Genomic DNA, 14,196 nt, shown 5'->3' with positions numbered 1-14,196 from the left:
GATGTCCCTAAGATTGGATTGGCAGGTGGTGGGGGGGCAGGAGGGGGTCTTAAAGGTCAAGTCATCATTCCATTGATGCAAATTCTGTTGGACTCTGGCTATACTGACATGGCTTTCCAGTTACTAAAAGTTATTAAAAGACCAGCCCATATGAAGTTAGGGTCCTTCAGGCTTGGTAATTGTCCCAAGGCTGCAAAAGTCATACCATCCTGCCTGCTGACCAGATACATTTTTGTATAAAAGCAAAGGGATAAAATACATCATGGCTACCCAAGCTAAGTTCTTTATTATCCTTGTTTAAAATCCTTAATGTCCTCATTTAATATCCTATCTGCCATAACCAAGTAAGGTCCTTTAAAAGATGTGGCATGACCTAAGAGTATCTCATTTCATTCAATATTAAATCTAAACTAATAGGAGACAGGAGACTGGCATGAGCCAGGCCTGCCCATTATACCCTCTCCTTATGTAAATTTACTTTTATAGTGTTCTATCTCCTTAGAGATTTATTAAATGATCTGAAGAAAAAAATTAAATGACAATTCATGTAAATTGTAAATAAGTGATGACATGTTGCCCTCTTCCTTCAAGAAACATTTACTTCTTAAAAGGGACTAGAATGTTTCATCCTAATGAGCAAGTGATGTTAAAGTTATGGGAAGCATGGAAGAATAGCGAGGAGATAGTTTTATCAGTGAAGGGCTTTTGGTACCCCTCAAATTATTTGGCATAAATGACTAACCCTACTGAGATAAAAAATTAAGTGAATGATTTATCTTTTGATTTGTATATGTAAGACTGAATTTAAATATACTATAAGGTAATAAAAACCAAGAATTTGACAACATTTCAGGATGTTATTGAATAAGAAAAGAGCCAGTCTAGTTTGGATACTTTTGCTTCCCAAGAAGAGAAATAAGAAGACAGTGAATTTAATTGTGATGACATACTCAATATAGAGAGGTTTGAAAGGAGAATTATTGTATTATTTTGTACATGTGAGACATCATGTTGTTGTTTAGTCATTTTTCAGTCATTTCAGTCATTTTGAGGTTTTGTAGGCAAAGATATTTAGTGGTTTGCTATTTCCTTCTCCAGCTCATTTTACACATAAGGATATTGAGGCAAACAGGGTTAAATGACTTGCCCAGCATTACACAGCTTCTTAAATCCCCAAGGCTGGCTTTGAGTCCAAGAAGAGGAATCTTCCTGACTCTAGGCCCAGCACTCTACTGTGCCACCTAGCTGTCTGTGAAGCATCATAGAACATAGGACATATTGTATGGGTCAAAAGAAAGGTATCCTGTATAGGAAAGTGTGTTCAGAGCCACTCAAATGAATCAATTTATAAGTTATCATAACTCCATTAAGAGTAATATAATTAATAAAATCACAGTCAAAGATATTAAATAATTAGATGTAGAATAAAGGTGGGGAAATAAAAACAATAGAATATATTTGAAATCTGAACTGAAGAAGTTCTGGAGAAGAGTACATAGTTAAAAGTAAGGACCTACTTGGGGCAGCCAGGTGGTGCAGTGAGTAAGAACCCCGGCCCCAGAGTCGAGAGACCTGGGATTGGTGCTGGGCTCAGATACTAAACACCCACACAAAAATAATAACTGGCTATGTAACCTTGAGCAAGTTACGTATCCCCAATAGCTTAAAAAAAAAAAAAGTAAGTACCTACACCGTGGGAGACACTGGGTCCAGAAACACAAGGAAAAAAATAGTAATAAGTCCCTGACTTTGGGATACTTACAATTTACTATGATGATATTATCTCTTTCTCTTTCTCTCTTTTGATACATACATATATGTGTGTATATATGTATATCAGAATATATTTTCTATCTATATATCAGAATATATATCATATATGTCCCCACATATGTGTGTTATATACATATATATGTGTATTATGTGCATCACAATTGGAGGAGGGAGTGTGCATGTAAATAAATGTAAATAATGTAAATGTAAATAAAAGTGGGTAATAGTATCAAAGAACCTTAGGTATATGGAGAATATTAAAGATCATCTCCCCCTTTGTGCTTCCTTTACAGATGAAGAAACTCAAACTTAATTCAGTTCAGGATTTTGAAGTTAGATGTAAGGAGGAAAGTTCTTGGAGGACTTTACAGTAACTATTTTGGTGAATAAGATGTTAAAGTCAGATTAGAGGAAGGGGTGCTTTGGGGCTTGCCAAAAAACATATTTCTCAGTACCATTGTTAAAAGTGAAATGAGCTAAAGCAGTATGAGAGAATAAGAATTTAATATGTGTGGGAAAGAGACAGTTGTGGAAATAAACTTCTATAGAAAGCTCTAATTATATTAATAGTCATTTTTATATATACCATGCATAAATGTATGCATACACTCCCAACATATTCAACTTTAATAAGTTACTTCCCCAGTTCTAGATCTGGGAAATTCTATTAAAATATTCTTACATGATTCTTCCATCACTAACCTGGGAGGAACTCCTGCCTATTTGGCATGGAAGTTCAATAGGAAGGGCAGGATCAGGGTCAAGGAAAGAGGACAGCTTAGAGGAGAACTGACAAAGGTTCCTGGGATGTAGATGATGAAAGGAGAGTATGACTGAGTGAATACAGAAATCAGCAATGCTGATGACTGCATATAATTATATGATTTGGTTTATGATTTCTTTTGTAAGTAATCATCATGAATCTGTAACCTCTCTGTGCTTGGGAACTTTCCGAACAGTGACTGGTTTTCCATATCAGAGAGATTACTTGATTAAAGGTTATATGCAAGCCTTTGGCAATGAATTTCCATGAATTTTGTGGGATTAGGTCAGATCCATCACTTTGTTTGTTTAATTTTTATGTGTGTGTTCATACATAATGTCACTTGTGTTTGATTAAGATACAGATATTTATGAGGTACACTGGTGACTTGCCATTCTATTCCTATAAAGACTCACAAACCACAAATAACAAACAGATGAAGACAGACATTCCTGTTTACAAAAGGCAGGGCCTAATTCCAAATCAAGACTTGTATCAGCTTTTCTGCAGCATCTGAGAACACGCCCACTCCTTCTGCCTTATCCTGTCTGGAGAGCTTCAGCATTCTTGTTCTGATTACTAATTCTTGTCTACTTCTGAAAACAAGGGGTATTTATGCCATCTACTGGATTTCTCCTAGAATTGCATTTACAACCCCATATTACCTTTTTTTGTGAGAAGAAATCGTCTTTTTAAAATCTTGTTTTCAAATTATTATTAAAGTAAAATGAAGGTGATGGTGAATCTCACCCATGCTTCAGTCACTCAGCACCTGCACCCAGACAGTGTCAACTAAAATATTTTGTAGGACATTTGTCCCTATTGACATTGATATTTCAAATATCTTTAATTCATTTGTGATCTTATCAGAACAGGCACTCTTTCCAGTAATGAAGATCAAATGCCATCTGTGCCTAAATCTTCCTGTGACTACTGCCCACGACTTCCTATAAATTCTACTCAGGGATCTGTCCAATGCACTTAAGACCTTTCTCTATTTCTCTGGGTATTATGTGGATATCAGTGGTCAAATACATAACTAGGATTTTTCAGACCTGATAAAAGGATAAGGGGAGGAGTTATCACCCTGGCCTCCAAAGAATACACCCTATGTTTCTGGGAGATTTGGAATAGGGATGTTTGAAAAATAGTAGCCTGAACTCAAGGCAATAAATGAAGACAGGCTATGGCTTGTTCCTCCTTACTCCTCTTTTTGCCAGTGAGTTTACACCTTCTCTCTCTCCCAAGGCTGCCTTACCTGCTAAAACTCATGGGGCATAGGTCAATAAATAATTGGTAAAATTTATATAGTGCTTACTATGTGCTAGACACTGTGCTAAAATTATTATCTCCTTTGATACAACATAGAAACAGGTAGTTTCTATTATTACCCCCATTTTGTTGTTCAATCATTTCAGTTGTGTCTGATTCTGTGACCAAATCTGGGGTTTTCTTGGTAAAGACACTGGAATAATTTGCCATTTCCTTTTCCAGTTCATTTTACAGCTGAGAAAACTTAGACAAACACGGTTAAGTGATTTACCCAGGGTTACCCAAGTATTAAGTTGTCTGAAGCCAGATTTGAACTCATAAAGATGAATCTTCCTGATGCCAAACCCAGTGCTTTCTATCCACTGTACTACCTAGCTGCCCCATCTACATTTTACAAATGTGTAAATTGAGACCAACAAGGTTAAGTGACTTGCCCATGATCACACAGCTAGTAAGTGCTCTAGTCTGGATTTGAACTCAAGTCTTTCTGACTCCAGATCCAGGGCTCTATCCACTGTGCCCTCTAGTTGCCCTGTGAACCACTATCAATCAATGCTTCCTAAGATGTTTGTACCTGTGGTAAAGCACTAGTCTCCCCCCTCATACATCTACCAATGCAGGATTTTAGGTATCCAATAGTTATCCTTGATTCTTACCACATCGTTCTTACCACCTTCTCTTTGAATAAATATATATCTCCAATAACATCAATTGCATCACTTCTCTTGTTCAAGTTTGTTGCAGTGATGACCAGTCTACTCACACTCTTTACATACTTCCATTGCCTTTAGGTGAGCTTCGAGTTTAACTCTTCGGAAACTACGGTTATTACATGACCAGGAGCCATCTAGTTTCATAATAATTTGAAAATATTTAGGGTCACACCTCAAACATCTCTATCTTCCCTCAATTATTGCCAATGGAGAAACTATCATAAAAGAGTTTATCTAAATTTGCAGAAATCAGTTTGTATTTTTTACCTGTTACCTTTTAAGGTGATGAAGTCTATATACATACTAATAACATAGAAGTTTAAGGCTTACAAAGAACTTTACAGAGTTCATCTCATAAATTCTCCCAGAAACATCACTTATTACCTCCATTTTACAAATGAAGAAAATAAACTTAGAGAGGTCAATTGATGCATAGTTAGATGAGATTGGAACCCATATCTTTTCTGAAGCTAAGTCTAACCTGTGAAGTTGCATAGTTAAGAAATAGAGACAACTGACCTCATTTGAGCTTGGTCTAAGATTGGCATTATTGATTTCCCAAAGTGCCACTTCCAAAAATTAATTAAAGTACAAGGTTTTCAAATTATAATGGACATTATGATATGGACATCATTGCTTCGTTTATTTTCCATTATTCCTCAAATAGGTTTCTTCTCTAATAAAAGACATCACCTCACTAATTTACAAAGTTATCATTTTCATTCCCTCCTTTAAGAATTTACTCACATTTTCCTCTCTTATCTGTAATTACTTATCTTTTTATGTTGTATATAAATTAAGTAACCAATATTATTTATGAAAATATTGTGGAAAATGTTTACAGTTATATAAAAATTATATATCAAAGTCCCTTCCCTAATATGGTAACAAAAAAGGTTAAAATGATTTTTATCATATGGAAAAAATAATGCTGTAAAAATTGGAGATAGAAAAACAAAAATGTCAGTTTCTGCTGTCAGACAGATTATACTCTAGTTGAAGGGGCAATACACACAGGCACACATGTGATAATTTCTTTTTTTTAATTAAATTTTAAGTTTACTTTTAGTTTACATCATTCATCTCCACAAGATTTTGAGTTACTGACTTTCTCCCCATCTTTCCCCTACCCACCACCCCAAAACAGTGATCCCACTGAATACCCCTTCCCCCAATCTGCTCTCTCCTATATCTTCCCCCAATCTCCCTCTGACTTTCCAGTAGGTCAAGATGGATCTCTATTCCCCAATGCCTGTATATCTTATTTCTCAGTTTCACAAAAACAAGATGTGTATATATATATAAACATTTGATTTTAAAACTTTGAATTCCAGATTCTTTCCCTTCCTCCATCCTCACCCACTCTTACTGGGAAGATAAGCAATTCAATATAGGTTGTATATGTGTACCTATGCAAAATATTACATAGTGGATATATTGTGAAAGATTTATTATATTTCCCTCCATCCTATCCTGTCCCCACTTGTTCTATTCTCTAATTTGACCCTGTCCCTTTTCAAAAGTGTATGCTTCCAACTTCCCACACACACACACACACACACAACCTGCCCTCCCCTCCATCATCCCCTTCCCCCCTACTTTCCTGTGGGGTGAATACCCTATTTACTGTGTATGTCATTCCCTCCTTAAGCCAAATTCAATGAGAGTAAGATTAACTCATTCCATTTTGCCTTCCTTTTCTTCCCCTCCATTGTAACAGTTTTCCCTTACCTCTTCCATATGAGATAGTTTACCCCATTCTGTCTCTCCCCATTTCCTCTCATTATATTCCTCTCTCACCTCTCAATTTCATCTTTTAAGTATCATCCCTTCCTATTCAATTGGTCTTGTGCTTTCAGGTAGTCCAATAATTTTGAATTGTCTCTCCTAGATCTGTTTTCCAGGTCAGTGTTTTTTCCAATGAGATATTTCACATTACCTTCTATTTTTTCATTCTTTTGGATCTGTCTATGTATAACTGCACACATATATATGCACACTCACATATGTGTTCATATGCCCATATACCCACATATATACATATGTGTGCATATGTATACATACATATATATGTATATATACACACATTTATATTCTCTTCAACTATTCCCATACTGAGAAAAGTTTCATAAGTTACAATTATCATTTTTCCATGTAGGAATGTAAATAGTTCAACTTTAATAAGTTCCTTATGATTACTTTTCCATGTTTAGCTTCTCATGCTTCTTCTTTTTTTTTTAAAGCAATTGGGGTTAAGTAACTTGCTCAAGGTTACATGGCCAGTTATTTCTGGGTGTGGTGCTGAGTATCTGAGCCCAGATTTGATCCCCAGGTCATCCTGACACTGGAGCCGGTGCTCTTACTCGCTGAGCCACCTGACCACCCCTAAGCAATTGGGGTTAAGTAACTTGCTCAAGGTTACATTGTCAGGTGTTTCTGGGTGGGTGCTAAGTGTCTGAGCTCAGGATTCGATCCCCAGGTCATCCTGACACTGGAGCCGGTACTCTTACTCGCTGTGCTACCTGGCTGCCCCGCTTCTCATCCTTCTGTTGCTTCTTGTATTTGAATGTCAGATTTTCTATTCAACTCTGGGTTTTTCATCATGAGTGCTTGAAAGTCCTCTATTCCATTGAATGACCATATTTTTCCTGATATATGATACTCGGTTTTTCTGGGTAGATGATTCTTGGTTTTAATCCCAGCTCCTTTGACCTCCAGAATATCTTATTCCAAGTCCTTCAATCCCTCAGTGTAGAAGTTGCCAGATCCTGTATTATCCTGATTGTGTTCCACAATATTCAAATTGTTTCTTCCTGGCTGCTTGTAATATTTTCTCCTTGATCTGGGAACTCTAGAACCTGGCTATAGTATTCCTAGGAGTTTTCTTTTTGGGATCTTTTTCAGGAGGTGATCGGTGGATTCTTTCAACTTCTATTTTGCCCTGTGGTTCTAAAACATAAGGTCAATTTTCCTTGAGAATTTCTTGAAGGATGATTTCTATGTTCTTTTTCTGATTATGGCTTTCAGGTAATCCAATAATTTTTAAATTATCTCTCCTGGATCTATTTTCCAGGTCAATGTTTTTTTCAAATGAGATATTTCATATTGCCTTCTATTTTTTCATTCTTTTGGATCTGTTTAATACTATCTTGATTTGTCATAAAGTCACTAGCTTTCCTTTGCTCCAATCTAATTCTGAAGGAATTATTTTCTTCAATGAGCTTTTGAGATTCTTTTTCCATCTGGCAAATTTGACTCTTTAAGGCCTTCTTCTTCTTGTTGCCTTTTTGAGCCTCTTTTGCCATTTGAGTTAGTCTATTTTTAAGGTGTTATTTTCTTCAGCCAGGTTGTTGACTCTCTTTTCATGATTTTCTTGCATCATTCTCATTTCTCTTCCCAATTTTTACTCCACTTCTCTTATTTAGTTTTCAAAATCCTTCTTAAGCTCCTCTACGGCTTGTAACCAGTTTGTGTTTTTCTTGGAAGCTTTTGGTGCAGGAGTTCTGACTTCATCATCTTCCTCCTGTTCCATGCTTCGATCCTTTTTGTCCCCCAAAAAGGAATCCCAAGTCAGACCACTTTGCTTGCCCACTTTCCCCGCTTGCTCATGTTGCCACTCAACCACTTGACTCTTCAGCTTTTTGCCACAGTAGATCTCTGCTTTCAGAGAGGAGAGCTTTGTCCCAAATTGCTGGGGTTTTCTCAGCTACCAGAGCTGTTATTTGGGTGCCCTCTCAGAAACATCTGTCACACTGGTCATGCACCCCAGTACCTCCACCCAGGGCAGGGATCCAGATCCAAGCAGGTTAAAGCAAGAGCAATTACTCCTCAGACTGGAAGCTTGGTACCCCTACAATCTGCATGCCAAGAGCTCTGAAACAGCAGCTGCAGAAGCTGCAGTGGCCGCTGTGCCTCAGCCACTTCTCGCCCCTGGGTGTAGAGGCCAGACTGTACTCCCAGAATCCCTGTTCACAAAGTCCACTGACCTTTCACTTTGTCTTTGCCATCTATGGGTTGATAAATCTGGAAGCTGCCACAGCTGCTGGTGGTCCACTCTCCTGATGTCCTTCTAGCTGCAGCTGGTTGGGCCACCCTGAAGCTAAAACCTTGGACTCATGCGGGGCTGGGCTTGGGACCTAGTGTGATTTGCTGGCCCCTACATGCTGCCCTGCCAGGCTGTCTTCAGTGGGAGGTTAGTTTCTCTCTGTCACTTTGTGGGTTCTGTAGACCTAAAGTTTGTTTAGAGTCATTAAAAAAAAAAATTTTTTTTTTGCTTTTTTGGAGGCCAATTGGGGTTAAGTGACTTGCCCAAGTTCACACAGCTAGTTTTTGTGTTAAGTTTCTGAGGTCGGATTTGAACAGAGGTCCTCCTGACTGCAGGGCTGGTGCTCTATTCACTGCACCACCTAGCCACCCCCTAGAGTCATTTTTTTATAGGTATTTGAGGTGGTTATGGGGGGAGCGCAGAGAGTCCTCCTGCTTCAATGCCACCATCTTGGCTGCCAATAATATCTTGAAAAGATGAATGATATAGGCATTAGGACACCTAATTCCAAGGTATGCCACTACTAACTACCTATGTCAACCTTAAGAAATGTTTGTCTTAATTTTATCTTATATAAAATGAAAGATTTCTACTAGACAATCTTTAAGTACTCTGTCAGCTCTGAAATGCTATGATTCTATTAAAAATATAACTAACAATATAATCTACATAGGTTAAGGGACAAGGATTTGCACAGTAAAGGAGTGAAATAGGAAAAAGAGATTACCATGGATGTGTCTGATCAGGGTAGGCTTCATGGAGAAAATAGAACTTGATGTAGCTTTGGAAAATGAGTTGGATTCAGATTAACCTACAAAAAAGGAAGAAGGCATATTGGGCAAGTGAAATACATGATCCTATTGAACCAGCAACAATCTTTGTTTGGGAAATCAGGATACAATGTAGATGAGTTATTACACAGAGGAAACAAAAACAACAACAACAATAACAAAAAAACAACATCAAGCATATGACACTCCCATTCCTTCTATCTTATCCTATCTGAAGAACTTGAAAAAGATAGGTGAGGCCAGAATATGGAGGTCTGTCATGCCAGATTAAAACATTTAGACATTATGCTAGGGAAAATGATTAACATTTGATTGTTTTTATACAGAGAAATAAGAAAAATGAATATTTTAGTAATATCTAAAAGACATTAAAGAATGGAAATAAAAGAGGAGTTACTTACTTGTCTAAATACAATTTATTTTTTTCTATGTATTGTTCAAGGACCACACCTTGATGAAATCTCTTTCCAGTCCTTAATGATTTCCTAGTTCTCTAAGCTCCTATATATTATATCTAGTAGGTATCATAGAGTTTGTTTGCTTATATTTGAAAACTTTTTTTTAAGCAATAAATCTGTCTTCTCTTCCTTCCATACTACTTCCCAACCCATTGAGAAAGTAGAACCTGGTATGGTAGATTTGATGAATGCAAGACACCTTGATGCACAGAGAATCAAAATAAACTGTATGTTATTAATGAAGACAAACTTTTTGCTTTTTCTCTCTCAAAAATTTAGATTATTAGATCTATTTTCAAAATATCTCCTTCCTTTTGTCTTCCAGGCTCACTTGACCTCTTATAAAAATAATAATAGGGTGGACAAAATACCAAGCAGAGGAATTCTAGACATAAGTTTTGTAATAATGTAGAAACAAGGAAAAACCAATTGAATTTATTTGATAGTCTGATATAGTTACTTAAGTCTGACATGACATTTCCCATATTGCAGCATCTTAACATCTTAAACAAAAGCAAAAACAGTCACCAGCCATATTGGACAAAACAAAATTTCATATAAAGTGACAAAATACTCAAAGATGTTTCAAACACCAAAAATTTTTGAATTTGCGTTTTATATTCATTCCAAATGGGGGAAAAATCCTCCTACTCACTCAATGAGATTACATGTCAAGTTGTCAATTCTTTTGTTGCTCCACATTGCATTGACAACTTACAGTTTTCTGTTCAGCAGATATGATATCTTAAACATTTTTAATGAATGTTTCAAAAATATTGTGCTGTGTTGCTATGCAAAGGTCTTGCTAAAGAAATCTCTTTTAAAATTACAATGACTTCAGAATGTGAAAAAAGCCTTAGTTTGGCAGCAATATAATAAGCTAGCTAAAATGATTTAATTTTATCTGGCAATGAAAAATCACATCAGCAAATTGTGAAAGATTTATTAAAGTATCCTGTGACCAAAAGGTACTGTGGCCATCACTTATATACACTCCATGCTCTCAGTGGTTTATAAAACATCCCAAAGCATCAGTGCCAGTTTCTCCCATTACTTCCATGAATCAGAAACCTCTCCTCCTTTGAGGTTTATGCAATCAATAACTACCATCCAATCAAAATCCTGGTAGCTGTTCTCTCCCATTCCTTCCTCAATGTTGTTACTCCCCTTCCTTCCTCAATGAGTTTCATATCTGGCTCACAATTTTTCTCTCCTTCCCCACTCATCCTCATACTAGGGGACTTAAAAAATGTGTTGCTTCTCCTGCAAACACATCAATCACTTCATTCATCAACCTAATTAATTCCCATAACTTATTTCTCTGTCTCTGCTCAGTCAAACACAAACATGTTCTGACCTTGATTTTGCCATCAACCAAAAATGTGACATCTCTGTGTTCAAGAATTCTGAAATTCCCTTGTCTTATAATAATCTATATAATCTATTGGCTTTCCACCTTGCCTTCTGTCTTCCTTTACTTAACACTGCTGTTTCTTTCACATTAGGATCTCCAATCCCTCAACCCCTCAATTCTCTCTCAGGCTACCTCCTCTGAACAAGCCACTTTCTCCTCTTTTCCCCATCTAGACTGCATGGTGAAACAGCATGTTGTTGTTGTCCTCTTATCATCATATTGCCAATTGAACCCTAATAAGTCTCAGTCTTAGATGGCTATCACTATCTGCTCCTAATAAATGATGTTTGTTCAAAGGGTGAGGAAATCATGCACTCATTTGAATTGGGTCCACTATAACTTCAATTGAACCCTCACTCGTGCTATGCAATTGCTGTAGCAACCCTACATTTAATTTATCATCACTATTCCACTCTCCACAGTGACTCATCCAAACCTTTCTGCTCCTCTTCAAATCTCCTATTGCTGCCCATTCTCCCACTCTCTCAGATGACAAGCTTACCCCCATATGTAAAAAAAAAAAATAGGTCTTTCACCATGAGCTTCCTCTTCTCCATTCTTCCTCATATAATCACTCATATGTCTTCTGCTACTATTTCTTTTTTCACTCCATTCTCACACAAAGAGGTGTCCTTACTCCTTACCAAAGCAAATAAATCCTTCTGCTTGCACAAGTGATCCAATTTTATCCTATCTCCTCCAAAAGATTGTTTTCTCTGTCTCCCCAAATTCATCATTAATTTTTAATCTCTCACTGTTTGTTGACTCAATCCCTACTGACTGTAAACTTGCCAATATCTCCTCAATCTTGAAAAAACACCACTCTATCCTTCCATTTCCACTAATCTATTTACATATATCTCTTTTGACCAACAAAGCTAAACTCCTAAAGAAGGCCATTTATAGTGTGTTTTCATTTTTCTCCTCTCATTCTTTTATTAACCCCTTAGACTCTGATTTTTAAATTAACCATTTCACCAAAACTACTCTCTTCTACAGTTACCAACAATCACTTAATTGCCACATATAATGAAGTGCCTCTTCTCAGCCTTTATTCTTTTTGACCTCTTTGCAACCATTGTTAGCACCACTGGCCTTCTTCTCCATGGTACTCTTTTCTGTCTATTTTCCTGCTACAATTTCTATTTTCCTGCAGATGTATTTCTTTCCTGGTTCTTCCCTTAACGATCAGAATTCTCCTTCTCAGTCCCCTTTGTTGGATTCTCATCCAAATCATGCCCCTTGACAGCTCTCACAATTTGTCCTGGGCTCTCTTCTTTCCTCCCTCTCTTCTATTTCATTTGATGATCTCATCGTCATGTATCTGATTATCATCTCTCTACTCATGATTCTCAGATTGACCTATCCTGCTCTAACCTTTCTGCTAAACTCTAGTTTTATGTCTCCAGCTATCTTTCGGACATCTGAAACATAATGTCTAGTCTTAAACTCAACATGTGTGGTGGGTAAAAACCTGAAATAGCTGAGGAAACAAAAGTTTTTAAGTACCAAGTCTATCAATTTATTGACTAATGTATGGCAATTACATAATAAATCAGGACCAGGCCTCATCAACTTGGCAATGGTCTGCAAATATAGGTGGAGACAAATTATTATACTTTAAACGATGGCAATAAGCAGGACACAAAACAGGATTAATACTCAGGTAATCTGATTTCTAATTGGAAGAAAGATTAGAGGCTTTTCAAGTAGTGAGAGTAAATAGTCATCTTCCAAAACTTAGAAAAAACGTGTCCCACTCCTCCCAAATGTCTGTATTCAATCAAAGGAGCAAGGAAACAAATTAAGCAGCATGGGATCACTTTTCAGATAAAGCACATGGGCTGATATATATGTATGTATGTGTGCACTTATACACAATATGTGTATATATATATATATATATATATATATACATATAAACATAAGTATATGTGCGTATGTATATGTTTGTATGTGTATATATAATTGTGAGAAAAGTCCTTGCATTAATCTTTGGATTTGACTGGGTTTCTATACAATTCTGGTCAGGTCCTTAATTAAAGGTCTCTAAAGAACAGGTAGAGGTGGTTCACCTTCCTAGTCATGCCAGTTTAGGTTCAGATAATGCAAAAAAGTTTTCTTACAATTCTCATAATTGAATAAAATTTTCACACAAGACAAATTCAACTAGACCTATAATTGGATGGAAAGAGAAATAAGCTAGCTCCAAAATTGAATCACAAGATGTAATTAGTGTGCTTTGTTCAATTCTCATAAATCTCTCACATGTCCACCATTTAATTCATCACCTTTCTCTCTGAGGCCTCCCCTCTTCCAAAGTTAACCATTACTTTTCAGGGCATCACCATCTTCTTAGTCTCCCAGATTCACTATCTAGGTGTTATCCTTAAAATAAACAAATAAATAGATCAAGCCAGGGGTGGCTAGGTGGTGCAGTGAATAGACCACCGGCCCTGGAGTCAGGAGGACCTGAGTTCAAATCTGGTCTCACACACTTAACAATTATTAGCTGTGTATCCTTGGACAAGTCACAATCCCAATTGCCCTTCCTTCCCCCCTCCAAAAAGCAAAAATGATGAATGAATAAACAAATGGATGTTATTCTTAATTCCTAACTATAACTCACTTCTCATATTCAAATTGTTTTCAAGATCTTGCAAGGTCTTTTACAACATCTCTTGAATACTCTCTCCTTTTCTCCTTTGACACTGCCACCACCCTGGTGCAGGTCTTAATCGCCTCATACTTGCACTATTGCAATACTCTGCTGGGAGATTGTATTTCCTCAAGTGTCACCATATCAATCCATTCTCCATTCAGGCACCAAAGTGACCATCCCAAAGTGCAGTTCTATCCAAGTTATTCCCTTACTGAACAAGCTTCAGTAGCTACCCAGGACCTCCTTGATCAAATAGAAAATACCTTGTCACTCAATGTTCTTCATATCCTAGCCCTCTCCTGTCC

This window comes from Petaurus breviceps, unplaced genomic scaffold (genome assembly GCF_028583685.1).
Source record: "Petaurus breviceps papuanus isolate PSGF00001 unplaced genomic scaffold, PetGlider_PUasm1.0 47, whole genome shotgun sequence".
Classification (NCBI taxonomy): domain Eukaryota; kingdom Metazoa; phylum Chordata; class Mammalia; order Diprotodontia; family Petauridae; genus Petaurus; species Petaurus breviceps.
Note: the sequence above shows the minus strand (reverse complement) of the source record.